This window comes from Schistocerca piceifrons, chromosome 1 (genome assembly GCF_021461385.2).
Source record: "Schistocerca piceifrons isolate TAMUIC-IGC-003096 chromosome 1, iqSchPice1.1, whole genome shotgun sequence".
In the NCBI taxonomy this organism is placed as follows: Eukaryota; Metazoa; Arthropoda; class Insecta; order Orthoptera; family Acrididae; genus Schistocerca; species Schistocerca piceifrons.
In genome coordinates, this window is record NC_060138.1 from 791,266,719 (window position 1) to 791,281,972 (window position 15,254).

A 15,254-nucleotide genomic window follows, 5' to 3' on the forward strand; every position below is an offset into this window, starting at 1 on the left:
CGGCCACTTCGGCCGGCGTTCTGGTTCCGTCTTAATCAAGAATGCGATGGAAATTTTGTTTTACAGGATTTCAGAATGCAATTACAGCATACTATGTTGTTTTATTCATCCACCAGCCCAAATCAAATGGTTCAAATGGCTCTGAGCACTATGGGACTTAACATCTTAGGTCATCAGTCCCCTAGAACTTAGAACTACTTAAACCTAACTAACCTAAGGACATCACACACATCCATGCCCGAGGCAGGATTCGAACCTGCGACCGTAGCGGTCGCGCGGTTCCAGACTGAAGCGCCTAGAACCGCTCGGCCACCAACGGCCGGCCCAGCCCACGCAGTGAGAATTCCTGCTCATCATACAGTCTCTAAAACAAAATACAGGTTCATCTTCACTTTGTTGATCTGCTGTCCACCCTGCAGAGATGATGTAGCCGTCTTACTACAACGGTTTTCTTTAGTAGCAAGCGTAGGCATAGCTCGCCGGTAACAAGGCCACAGATTGCGCACAGGTTGATTCAGTATTACCGATTTCGCTCGTCAGGGGGGAGAATTATCATATCTGTGGATGTTATAGCATTTAACATCAACGCCAGATAAAGTGAGTCACCAAAATTCGACTTACGACGTAGTATCTTGCTCTGGTGGACGTACGTGAGAGGCTTAAAAGCACCGCTTCGTACCACAGTTAAACATGAAGTGGTGTGAGTTGGACCTGTAATGTTTATTCTAAACCTATTGATCGGGTGTATGGTCAAAACACAACTAAGAAAGTTATAACATCTCATTTGAAACGTAAGTCATATCGACATGTGCAAGCCACATACTAGCATTACCAGTAATACTTCATAGGACATGCTGAAAGGTTCATTCACTCTATTCATTGAGTAAATTTTACATATTTCCTTTCTTTTCAATTCCTCCAACACATCCATCAACGAATCTTTATCTAAATGTGAAATTTCTATCTTTGAGTGCGAGAGCACTTTTCTTTCGCGAGCTATGAATGTGAGTTCTTAAGGGTATCTGGTGTTGGTGACTCAAGCATGCGTGCAGAGTGTAGAATTGTGTGTATTTTTGATAATAAGAGAAAATAGTCGTAATGAGAGAGAAGAGGCACCGTGAAACTTCTGCAGGGAAATTCCGTGCTCGCCTTGAATACGAGGATTGCCGACTCACGATCAAATGTCAAACACCCTCACACCGCAGAACATCTGAAGGAGACCTAAGACCTAGCTCAAGAGATTTGCACAGAGGTTAGTTATTAGGAAATGGGTACTATCGTCGACGTTTCCCCTGACCGTTGATTATTAATAAGGATCATTCTTACCAACAATCCCGTTAGATCGTCGAAGTTAAGCGCTGTCGGGCGTGTGGAAAACTTAAGGCGCCAGCATTCGACGAGCTGACATGCGATGAGGTGCTACTTTTTGTTAAAATAAAACACACGTCGGCAACGAAACTTGAAGGTCAGCCTCGGCGAGTAGCTTTATAAATTAAAGACTGTCTGAAATAATGACAGTCAGTAAATCACACACCACCAGTCGGGTAGATCAATAGTAACAGGGAATTCTTGCCTTTTATCATGATGAAGAATTTTCTATTGTATATTATAAATATTATAAAAAGGAGGAAGGAGAGTTGCTACTCACGTATATAGCGGAGATGCTGAATCACAGGTAGGCACAACAAAAATACTGTCACAAAGAAGCTTTCGGCCATCAATGCTTCGTCAAAAATAAGGCAACACACACACACACACATATACACATACTCAAGTATACGGAACTCATACACACATGACTGCAGTCTCTGGCAAATGAAGCCATGCCAGCAAGACCTTCGTCAAAAATAGACCACACACACACACACACACACACACACACACACACACACACACACACACACGAAAATGCAACTCAGACACACAAAACTGCGATCCTGGCGGTGTGGCTTCAGTTGCCAGAGACTGCAGTCATGTGTGTATGAGTTCCGTCTGCTTGAGTGTGTGTGTGTGTGTGTGTGTGTGTGTGTGTCTGTTTTCCATTTTTGACGAAGGCCTTGATGGCTGAAAGCTTATTTGTGACAGTATTCCACAATATTTATATACATTCATTAGAAAATTCTTCATCATGATAAAAGGCAAGAATTTCCTGTTACTATTGGTCTATGCGACAGTTGTTTATGAATAACAGAAACGTGTTTTATGTAAGTTCGATGAAGTATTGAAGCGATGTTTGACATATTTTTATTTTGCTTTTCTTACCATTTTGTTGGGAAATTGCGTTTCCTAGCGCTATATATCAGAGTTTTATTGCTTTCTTTATTTTTACTACACTATCCTTCTGTTTCACGTTACAAATGATCAATTTTCGAATAAAACCTGAATTAAAAATTGAAAATTTCAATTTCGCTATAAATAGTGTTTAGTTCTAAGCAACAGACACGAGGATAACTAAGTAGAGCAAGAATGTGAGGTGGATTACCTGGCCATTTATATAGCCTCACCCCGTTTCTGGACTCTTCACCGCTTCCCGTTTTTAGGGGTACTTATTAAGATACTGACCGCATACGTAAAGATAGCGAACGTTATGTCGTAACGCCTAGCATGTATACCAAATACCGAACCTAAACTGACCAGATCTACTATGAAAATTACCGTGGTCTACGCTCACTTTTAAGAGAGAACGGTAGCCAATAGCAATTTTACGACTGTGATTATTTCTGTGCCATGGAATGCGATGGAAAGACTGCCATAAGCGGAAATGGGTCCACTTTTATCCAAGTGACAATGGTGTTCATAAATTAATATACTTGAAGACAACAAGATGCTCCTGTTGCTGCCTAACTGCTGAAAGGGAAAGGAGCTGAAACTTCCTGGCAGATTAAAACTGTGTGCCGGACCGAGACTCGAACTCGGGACCTTTGCCTTTCGCGGGCAAGTGCTCTACCATCTGAGCTACCCAAGCACGACTCACGTCCCGTTCTCACAGCTTTACTTCTGCCAGTTAGTCGTGCTTGGGTAGCTCAGATGGTAGGGCAATTGCTGGCGAAAGGCAAGGGTCCCGAGTTCGAGTCTCGGTCCGGCACACAGTTTTAAGCTTCCAGGAAATTTCATATCAGCGCACACTCCGCCGCAGAGTGAAAATCTCATTCTGGGGAATGGAGCTGTCAGCTGCTAAATATCTTACCACGGGGAGTAAAAACTATTTATGCTCTTCTTATTCCATTTGCAATCAACTGTGTTTAATGAGCTTTTCTCTTCTTTTTCTTCTGTTTTCGATCGATTTCGAACTTCTGATGCTTCGCCTTTAGGCATATCAGTTCGTTAACAGATGTCGTATATGTGTGTGTTTGAGCATCATCGAATGTACACTACTGGCCATTAAAATTGCTACACCACGAAGATGACGTGCTACAGATGCGACATTTAACCGACACGAAGAAGACGCTGTGATATGCAAATGATTAGCTTTTCAGAGCATTCACACAAGGTTGGCGACGGTGGCGACACCTACAACGTGCTGATATGAGGAAAGTTTCCACCCGATTTCTCATACACAAATACCAGTTGACCGGCGTTGCCTGGTGAAACGTTGTTGTGATGCCTCGTGTAAGGAGGAGAAATGCGTACCATCAAGATTCCGACTTTGGAAAAGGTTAGATTGTAGCCTATCGCGATTGCGGTTTATCGTATCGCAACATTGCTGCTCGCGTTGGTCGAGATCCAATGACTGTTAGCAGAATATGGAATCGGTGGGTTCAGGAGGGTAATACGGAACGCCGTGCTGGATCACAACGGCCTCGTGTCACTAGAGGCAGTCGAGATGACAGGCATCTTATCCGCATGGCTGTAACGGGTCGTGCAGCCACGTCTCGATACCTGAGTCAACAGATGGGGACGTTTGCAAGACAACAACCATCTGCTTGAACAGTTCGACGACGTTTGCAACAGCATGGGCTATCAGCTCGGAGACCATGACTGCGGTTACCCTTGACGCTGCGTCACAGACAGGAGCGCCTGCGATGGTGTACTCAACGACGAACCTGGGTGCTCGAATGGTAGAACGTCATTTTTTCGGATGAATCCAGGTTCTGTTTATAGCATCATGATGGTCGCATCCTTGTTTGGCGACATCGCGGTGAACGCACATTGGAAGCAAGTATTCGTCATCGCCATACTGGCGTATCACCCGGCGTGATGGTATGGGGTGTCATTGGTTACACGTCTCGGTCACCTCTTGTTCGCATTGACGGCGCTTTGAACAGTGGACGTGACATATCAGATGTGTTGCGACCCGTGGCTCTACCCTACATTCGATCCCTGCGAAACCCTACATTTCAGCAGGATAATGCACGATCGCATGTTGCAGGTCCTGTACGGGCCTTTCTGGATACAGAAAATGTTCGACTGCTGCCCTGGCCAGCACATTCTCCAGATCTCTCACCAATTGAAAACTTCTGGTCAATGGTGGCCGAGCAACTGGCTCGTCACAATACGCCAGTCACTACTCTTGATGAACTGTGGTATCGTGTTGAAGCTGCATGGGCAGCTGTACCTGTACACATCATCCAAGCTCTGTTTGACTCAATGCCCAGGCGTATCAAGGCCGTTATTACGGCCAGAGATGGTTGTTCTGGGTACTGATTTCTCAGGATTTGTGCACCCAAATTGCATGAAAATGCAATCACATGTCAGTTCTAGTGTAATATATTTGTCCAATGAATGCCCGTTTATCATCTGCATTTCTTCTTGGTGTAGCAATTTTAATGGCCAGTAGTGTAGTTACAATGTGAGCTAAGGTTACATAAGCCTTACAAGTACAGGTGAAGCTATTGTAATGGACACGAATATAAGCACCGAATCGTAAATGCTGAAGTGATTTTTTATTTTTTTATTTTTTCGAGAACGCTTAATAGGCGAGCCTGGACACGACATCAAACATGGAAAAAAGCGCCGTGTAGCGGCAGCAAAGCCTACAGGAGGTCTCCCGCCACCGGCCTACATCATTCAGGGCCGGCTGGCGGCTGGCCCTTGGGAAAGGGCGCGCGCCCATTGACGGCGCCGGGCGGCGCTTTTGTCCACAGAGGGCGCGCCGCGTGTGTGAAAGCCGGCCACTGCGTATATCACAGAGAATTACTTACTGCCAGCTTTTGTCCCAGCAAGCGAGCCGCTGGCTGCTAAAGAATTCTATCAGCAGCCGCACTCACGTCACGCCGCCTGTCCGCTGGAGGCCGCGTTCTCTGCTTCCTCCCGAGCTGGCGCCAGTACAAGGGGGAAGTACAGTAGCCGCCAGCGTCGTCACCACACAACAGGCGAAGCTTCATCACGTGTGTAACACCAGTTACTATAATACATTTTAGGCAACGCGGCTGTTTTTTTTTCCTGTCAGAAAAGTCGCAGTTCGTAGCAAATGAAGGAAAGTCATCGAGTAAAACAGAAGGGATATCTAGCACCTCCCGAGTAAGTATTGTAGGCCCTCTGCTGTTCTTAATTTATACACTGGGTGATCAAAAAGTCAGTATAAATTTGAAAACTGAATAAATGACGGAATAATGTAGATCGAGAGGTACAAATTGACACACATGCTTGGAATAACATGGGGTTTTATTAGAACCAAAAAAAAAAAAAAAAAAAAAAAAAATACAAAAGTTCAAAAAATGTCCGACGGATGGCGCTTCATCTGTTCAGAATAGCAATAATTAGCATAACAAAGTAAGACAAAGCAAAGATGATGTTCTTTACAGGAAATGCTCAATATGTCCACCATCATTCCTCAACAATAGCTGTAGTCGAGGAATAATGTTGTGAACAGTACTGTAAATCATGTCCGCAGTTATTGCGAGCCATTGGCGTCGGATTTTGTCTTTCAGTATCCCTAGAGAACTCGGTCGATCACGATTCGACTTCAGGTAACCCCAAAGCCAATAATAGCACGGTTTGAGGTCTGGGGACCTGGGAGGCCAAACATTACGAAAAGTGGCGGCTGTACACACGATCATCACCAAACAACGCGCGCAGAGATCTTTCACGCGTCTAGCAATATGGGGTGGTTGTAATAAAACCTCATGTCATTCCAAGCATGTGTGTCAATTTTTATCTCTCTTTATCTACATTATTCCTTGGTTTATGTTTTCAAATTTATACTGACTTTTTGATCACCCGGTAAATGACTTAGGAGACGCTCTGAGCATCCACCTTTGTTTGCAGACGATGCTGCCGTTTACCATCTATTAAAGTCATAAAAAGATCAAGAAAACTGCAAAATGACTTAGACGTGATGTTTGTTCGGTGCTACCCGACAGAGAGGGGGGCGGGGGCGGAGGGGGCAGGTGGACAGAGAGAGGAGGAGGAGATGTTTACTATATACGTGACACTGGCGAAGCTGCGAGTAAGAAGATAGTATATACAGCTGGCAACCTAGTATACACAGGGTGTTAGGCAAATGAGGACAGATATTGTGGAGTTGAATCTTCGTACTAGTTACTACCCACCTTCCACACGGAGCAGGTCGATATCTCACCACTGACTTCAAGTATGAGCCACACGCAGTTGACGTCAACAAGTGTATGGGCCTGAAGATGACGTTGTTACAACGTTGAAACTAGTTGCCAAAATAAAATAAGACACCTTAAATACAGCTGGAGGAATTTCTTCATTTTTAATACAAAATTATTAAGACGCGATGTTTGTTCGGTGCTACCCTACGGTTATTATCGCAGTGCGTTCCTGGCGGTACCCCAGCGGACAGGCACGGCTGACCAGAGGAAGACAGGGGTACGGTATGGGGGGGCGGGGGGTGGGAGACGGACAGAGATAGGAGGAGGAGGAGGAGATGTTTACTATATATGTGATATACGCATACACAGGCGAAGCTGCGAATAAGAAGCTAGTATATACACGGTATTAGGCAGGTGAGTACAGATACTGTGATCACTGGTACCGTAATATGTACTCACTACAGTGTGTTAGCTGTTTTCTCTCTGCGTTAACAGTCGTCCCGCACACACACATCACATATTTTACCACCTGATGCTTTCTGCACGGATATGAATGCACCAGTAAGTGGGCTACGCCTGTCAGTATATACTAACCGTTTTGTGTTCACGGGTCCACATTTCAATACAGGACCTGCTGCGCAAGAGAAAATAAAAGTTAATGGCTTGCTTGTGCCAGGAGTGCCTGGAATTACTAACCAACCTAAATAAAAACTAAAAACTAAACTCCTTCCAAATAGGCCATGAAGGCCCAACGGTACCGACCAGTTGCCGTGTCATCCTTAGCCCACAGGCATCACTGGATGCGGATATGTGTGCAGCACACCGCTCTCCCGGCCGTATGTCAGTTTCCGAGACCCGAGCCGCTATTTCTCAATCAAGTAGCTCTTTAGTTTGCCTCACAAGGGCTGAGGGCACCCCGCTTGCCAACAGCGCTCGGCAGACCGGATGGTCACCCATCCAAGTGCTAGCTCAGTCCGACAGCGCTTCGCTTCGGTGAACTGACGGGAACCGGTGTTACCACTGCGGCAAGGCCGTTGGCAACCAACCCAGCTACCTGCTCATAAAGCGTCGGTAAAGCGCATGCCAGACTGAGATTCATTGGAAGAACCTAAGGAAATGCAATCCGAAAGCAAAGGAAGTAGGTTACAGTACACTTGTTCGCCCACTGCTTGAATATTGCTCACCAGTGTGGGATCCGTACCAGATAGGGTTGATAAAAGAGACAGGGAAGATCCAACGGAGAGCAGCGCGCTTCGTTACAGCATCATTTAGTAATCGCGAAAGCGTTACGGAGATGATAGATAAACTGCAGTGGAAGACTCTGCAGGAGAGACGCTCAGTAGCTCGGTACGGGCTTTTGTTGAAGTTTCGAGAACATACCTTCATCGATGAGTCAAGCAGTATATTGCATCCTCCTACGTATATATCGCGAAGAGACCATGAGGATAAAATCAGAGAGATTAGAGCCCACACAGAGGCACCCCGATAATCTTTCTTTCCACGAACAATTCGAGACTGGAGCAGAAGGGATAACCGATAGAGGTACTCAAAGTACCCTCCGCCACAGACCGTCAGGTGGCTTGCGGACTATGGATGCAGATGTAGATAATAGAGATTAGTTTGCAAATGAAGTAAATACTGATGTAATGTTGATCAGTAGTCAGTTATCAGTATACATATAATTCATCAAATGTTTAAAATCCGTTGAGAAATTTCGCAGACACAATATTAAAAACCGGAAAATAATTATTTAAATAAATATTTTTAGGATAGCAAGTTTTTAAATCGGACTGAAAACTATATAATATTTTCTCCTAGCTCTATAGATGTTCCTCGTTTTATAGAGAGACTCCTAAAAACTTGTTCTCGTGTATTTTTAATAGCTACGACAGTACTTGTAAGGTTTATAATGGAAACCGTGGGGCACATTCAACAGTTAGGAACTACTTAGCCACCAGTTATGTACTGGATGCGCCCCAAGTTTTACGTTATAAAACTTACAAGTATTCTCACAGCCATTTAAAATTCACAAGCAGAAATTGTCAGAACTATCGTTATGGGTTAGGGATTTCGTATTGGGGTAATAGAAAAATTTTCCAATGGCCTTGCCGCAGTGGAAACACCGGTTCCCATCAGATCACCGAGGTTAAGCGCTCTCGGGCGTGGCCGGCACTTGGATGGGTGACCATCCGGGTCGCCATGCGCTGTTGCCATTTTTCGGGGTGCACTCAGCCTCGTGATGCCACTTGAGGAGCTACTCGACCGAACAGTAGCGGCTCCGGTCAAAGAAAACCATCATAACGACCGGGAGAGCGGTGTGCTGTCCACACGCTCCTCCTATCCGCATCCTCATCTGAGGATGACACGGCGGTCGGATGGTCCCGGTGGGCCACTTGTGGCATGAAGACCGAGTGCTTTGAAGAGAAATTTTTTATATCTACTGATCCGATTATTAAAAAAAATATTTCAATATTTATAATTGCATATCGACGCCTTAGGCATATATATATCCGGACACACACAACGTCTCCGCATTCTGCACGAGGATTAGGAGTCCTTGCAAGCTCCGACAGCAGGGCACGTGGCGCCGTGCCGGGCGGCGTTTAGCGTGGGTCGCTGAGAGGAGGGCACACACAGCCTCGCGGCGTCGAGGGCCCTCCAGCTGATGGCCTAACTGTTGCCATGGCAACCCTCCGCGCCGGCGGCTGCGCTCTCGGACCGCCCTCGTGCGCGGCTCGTCCCGCTGGGGCGCACTCGCTGCCAAGTACTGCGACGGGCATCCCAGAGAATGCGCTCCCACCAGCGAGGGCCTCAAAGTGAAGAACCCCTCAGTGTGGCTGCTCGTTAGAACGCCTCAGTGCATTCTCCTACGCACGGAAACTGACACATGCAGCCAGTCCTAAAGGAGCGGGTAGTTTAACGTACAGCCAGACGACTGTGTAGTTTACTGTTTTGAAAACGCCGCTACAGACGATAATCATGTAAAGCGGGCTGTTCGAAAAATACAGAGCGAGCAAGTAGTGGAGCAGAGTTATTCCAACTGGAAATATTTGAGTTGGCGTTTCCAGTTGCGGGATTTATCCTGCAACCGAGGATAATTTCACGAAGCTTTGTTCGAAACCAAGGCAGTGAAGAAATTTTTGGTCTACTTCTGGGACATAATCGAGTGATTAATACACTACTGGCCATTAAAATTCCTACACCACGAAGATGACATGCTACAGACGCGAAATTTAACCGACAGGAAGAAAAAAATGGTTCAAATGGCTCTGAGCACTATGGGACTTAACTGCTGAGGTCATCAGTCCCCTACAACTTAAACCTAACTAACCTAAGGACATCACACACATCCATGCCCGAGGCAGGATTCGAACCTGCGACCGTAGCGGTCGCGCGGTTCCAGACTGTAGCGCTTAGAACCGCTCGGCCACTACGGCCGGCTGACAGGAAGAAGTTCTGTGATATGCAAATGATTAGCTTTTCAGAGCATTCACACAAGGTTGGCGCCGGTGGCGACACCTACAATGTCCTGACATGACGAAAGTTTCCAACCGATTTCTCATACACAAACACAAGTTTACCGGCGTTGCCTGGTGAAACGTTGTTGTGATGCCTCGTGTAAGGAGGAGAAATGCGTACCATCACGTTTCCGACTTTGATAAAGGTCGGATTGTAGCCTATCGCGATTGCGGTTTATCGCATCGCGACATTGCTGCTCCCGTTGGTCGAGATCCAATGACTTAGCAGAATATGGAATCGGTGGGTTCAGGAGGGTAATACGGAACGCCGTGCTGGATCCCAACGGCCTCGTATCACTAGCAGTCGAGATGACAGGCATCTTATCCGCATAGCTGTAATGGATCGTGCAGCCACGTCTTGATCCCTGAGTCAACAGATGAGGACGTTTGCAAGACAACAACCATCTGCACGAACAGTTCGACGACGTTTGCAGCAGCATGGACTATCAGCCCTAACACCAAGGACAGCATAACGGACAGGAGCGCCTGCGATGGTGTACTCAGCGACGAACCTGGGTACGCGAATGGCAAAACGTCATTTTTTCGGATGAATCCAGGTTCTGTTTACAGGATCATGATGGTCGCATCCGTGTTTGACAACATCGCGGTGAACGCACATTGGAAGCGTGTATTTGTCATCACCATATTGGCGTATCACCCGGCGTGATGGTATGGGGTGCCATTGGTTACACGTCTGGGTCACCTCTTGTTCGGATTGACGACACTTTGAACAGTGGACGTTACATTTAGGATGTGTTACGACCCGTGGCTCTACCCTTCATTCGATCCCTGCGAAACCCTACATTTCAGCAGGATAATGCACGATCGCATGTTGCAGGTCCTGTACGGGCCTCTCTGGATACAGAAAATGTTCGACTGCTGCCCTGGCCAGCACATTCTCCAGATCTCTCACCAATTGAAAACGTCTGGTCAATGGTGGCCGAGCAACTGGCTCGTCACAATAAGCCAGTCACTACTCTTGATGAACTGTGGTATCGTGTTGAAGCTGCATCGGCAGCTGTACCTGTACACGCCATCCAAGCTCTGTTTGACTCAATGCCCAGGCGTATCAAGGCCGTTATTACGGCCAGAGATGGTTGTTCTGGGTACTGATTTCTCAGGATCTATGCACCTAAATTGCGTGAAAAAATTGACAGTTCTAGTATCATATATTTGTGGAATGAATACCCGTTTATCATCTGCATTTCTTCTTGGTGTAGAAATTTTAATGGCCAGTAGTGTACTTGCTTTAGTATCCCTTTACGTATCTAAGACACTAATCTCGACGACTTCTTCACCATGAACAGTGTTCCTCCGGCCGTGTTGTGTATGACTCACGATAAAATATCGGAAAGCTAAATTTGATTTCTGACACCTAAATAGCTTTACATCGCGAATCAGGTGCTCAAGAAGGCAACAGATGGCTTCATTCGATAACGGACTTTGCGTTTCTCTGACTAGCCAATGGCAAGCGTGCTGCTAGTATTACTACAGCACGCGTCCGGGATTGTCATTTCGATGAAAATTTTGCAAAACTGACACCGGCGTGTCCTATTCAAATATTATAACTGAGTGATGTACGAATTTACAACATCATAGCATGAAAAACCACATCTTGCAAACAATTTTCTGATCTGTGTTGATAACTCACATGAGGTCATTTGACTTGTAGTTCCGACACAAAATGTTGCTGCTTTGATGAAAATTGCATCAATGTGAGCTGTTTGCAATTCTGAACAATAAACTATAGTTGGACAAAAAAAACGCAGTTTGAATTTTTTGTAGCGTTTTGAAGTGATTTACAGTAGTATTAGTTTGACTGATGGTTCCTTTTAACAGTAGTTTGTGGGTGCCTTCAGAATTTGGAATTTTGTGCTAGTGGCAACCAACGATTATCCTTCACTTGGATGCCCTCTTTTTACTGCCTTTTGGCTTTCACACATATTATATAGAAAACGGGTGCTTATTTAGTACCATAACATTAGGTATATCAGCATAATTTCCTGTTTCCATCACAACATAACAGAACGGAACCGAGATATTCGAACACATGGTCGCTTTGCACTGCTGTTAGCAGCTAATCGGCTTACGTCGGTTTGTGTATTTACAGGCATTACTTTCATGTAAAGCCATTGTTTGCCAAATTCAAGACTTTCAGTGTACCACTACATTTAAGTGTGCACAGGGACATTCTAGCATTGCACTGTCGCCGTAATCAGACGAAGTCCATTACAAATGTGTACCATAGTTTATCTTTGCAAAACCTGTGTACGGTATGACTAAATGGTAACTAGAACGTGTCACTTCAAAATGACCGAGGGCCCAGATCCGAATGTTTGTAGATGAATAACCACTTGATGCGGCTAGAAACCCGAGAAAATTTCATGCAATGCTTTCGCATGCTTCGGAGGTGGCATCATGAGTACCGCAGAGCAGTGGACACCTCCCATCTCTCGGTTCAGCGTCCTCTTTACTCGAAGAGATAATTAGCATAGTCAGCGTCGATGACATTACATCGCTTTTCTAAATGCTTTTCCACGTGGTGAACGCTTGAACTGAGTCTTTGGAGGGGAAATCCTTTTTGAAGTGCAATAAGATCTACCGAAAAACTCTCATTTTTCTCTCAACATTATTCACAGGTCTAAACCAGTCTGCGAATAAAGTTCAAAGGGAAAAAAACGTAGCTCTTCGGTGGACCCTCTTCCCCCGTGACTGACATATCGTGTCTTTAACAGCAAAACGCCCGCTTCCTTGGACGAGGTAGCTAACGCGCTCCATCGCGATGATGCCAGTTTGAATCCTGGACCTGGAATAAATGTTCACTGGCGGTATTCGGCCAGTAAGCGGAAGACGAGGTGGTGACGTAAGGTTCCCGTGCGCCATAAATTACGCCAACATCGTGGATTAAATTCCTAACATCAGCGCAGTGTCTCACTAAGAGACGACACGTGACATACTATAGATAGTGATCCTTCCGTCGGATGGGGACGTTTAAACCCGTCTCGGTGCTATGCAAGAGGAGAAGGTTCTGCAGATATACCCATTACAGCAGCTACACTTAACACTTAGACGTAAGCCACTGCTCTTCACTTAGCGAAGGCTTAGTGATATTTCTGATTAGGCAGCTGAGAATGCCCCTCAATGCCATGCCATACGTCGTTAGCAGAATTATCGCTAGTTAAAAAAAAATTAATGAGAATTTCTTATGAGCTTTTCTTGGGGATGTTACACATTCGTATTCCGCTTTCACTCAATCTCATTCATCAATGTAACTTTCGCTGCCGGTGGATTTCGGTTCGTGCTGCTGTTGGCAGTTCGTTATCGTTATCGTTGGCCGTAGCTGATCGGCGGACTATAGGGTATACGGTAGCCAATGAGAATCATGCAATCCCATAATTTTGGTTTACTCGTATCAGAAATACACTCCTGGAAATGGAAAAAAGAACACATTGACACCGGTGTGTCAGACCCACCATACTTGCTCCGGACACTGCGAGAGGGCTGTACAAGCATTGATCACAGGCACGGCACAGCGGACACACCAGGAACCGCGGTGTTGGCCGTCGAATGGCGCTAGCTGCGCAGCATTTGTGCACCGCCGCCGTCAGTGTCAGCCAGTTTGCCGTGGCATACGGAGCTCCATCGCAGTCTTTAACACTGGTAGCATGCCGCGACAGCGTGGACGTGAACCGTATGTGCAATTGACGGACTTTGAGCGAGGGCGTATAGTGGGCATGCGGGAGGCCGGGTGGACGTACCGCCGAATTGCTCAACACGTGGGGCGTGAGGTCTCCACAGTACATCGATGTTGTCGCCAGTGGTCGGCGGAAGGTGCACGTGCCCGTCGACCTGGGACCGGACCGCAGCGACGCACCGATGCACGCCAAGACCGTAGGATCCTACGCAGTGCCGTAGGGGACCGCACCGCCACTTCCCAGCAAATTAGGGACACTGTTGCTCCTGGGGTATCGGCGAGGACCATTCGCAACCGTCTCCATGAAGCTGGGCTACGGTCCCGCACACCGTTAGGCCGTCTTCCGCTCACGCCCCAACATCGTGCAGCCCGCCTCCAGTGGTGTCGCGACAGGCGTGAATGGAGGGACGAATGGAGACGTGTCGTCTTCAGCGATGAGAGTCGCTTCTGCCTTGGTGCCAATGATGGTCGTATGCGTGTTTGGCGCCGTGCAGGTGAGCGCCACAATCAGGACTGCATACGACCGAGGCACACAGGGCCAACACCCGGCATCATGGTGTGGGGAGCGATCTCCTACACTGGCTGTACACCACTGGTGATCGTCGAGGGGACACTGAATAGTGCACGGTACATCCAAACCGTCATCGAACCCATCGTTCTACCATTCCTAGACCGGCAAGGGAACTTGCTGTTCCAACAGGACAATGCACGTCCGCATGTATCCCGTGCCACCCAACGTGCTCTAGAAGGTGTAAGTCAACTACCCTGGCCAGCAAGATCTCCGGATCTGTCCCCCATTGAGCATGTTTGGGACTGGATGGAGCGTCGTCTCACGCGGTCTGCACGTCCAGCACGAACGCTGGTCCAACTGAGGCGCCAGGTGGAAATGGCATGGCAAGCCGTTCCACAGGACTACATCCAGCATCTCTACGATCGTCTCCATGGGAGAATAGCAGCCTGCAATGCTGCGAAAGGTGGATATACACTGTACTAATGCCGACATTGTGCATGCTCTGTTGCCTGTGTCTATGTACCTGTGGTTCTGTCAGTGTGATCATGTGATGTATCTGACCCCAGGAATGTGTCAATAAAGTTTCCCCTTCCTGGGACAATGAATTCACGGTGTTCTTATTTCAATTTCCAGGAGTGTATTTGGCTGCTTTTTTCCAAATTTGTCACGATTTCCGAGGTTGTAATCAGGCAGGAAGTTTCAGTTGCTGCGCGTGAAACAAAATATCACTTTATTAAACAGCTGTTAGTGAAAGCAATGTCATTACCCGCCACGGTAGCCGAGAACGCTGACGCGCTGCTTCCTGGACTCGGGTAGGCGCGGCGGCCCCGGATCGAATCCACCTGGGGTATTAAACGGAGACCCGGTGTGCCGATCAGCCTGGATGTGGTTTTAGGGGGTTTTCCACATCCCGCTAGGTGCATACCGGGCTGGTCCCCACGTTCCGCCTCAGTTACACGCGTCGCAGACATTTGAAACACGTCCGCGCTAATTCACAATTTCCACTAGACGCAGACAGTTGGGGTACACTGATT

At 46.9% G+C, this 15,254-nt stretch overlaps 1 protein-coding gene and 1 pseudogene across 1 annotated transcript in view; both read right to left on the reverse strand.

Annotated features, from left to right (window-relative positions):
• Positions 1-15,254, reverse strand: part of LOC124775106 (protein scabrous) — a 203,844-nt gene that overhangs the window by 141,629 nt on the left and 46,961 nt on the right. The window lies entirely within an intron of this gene.
• Positions 7,419-7,536, reverse strand: LOC124720479 (annotated as a pseudogene).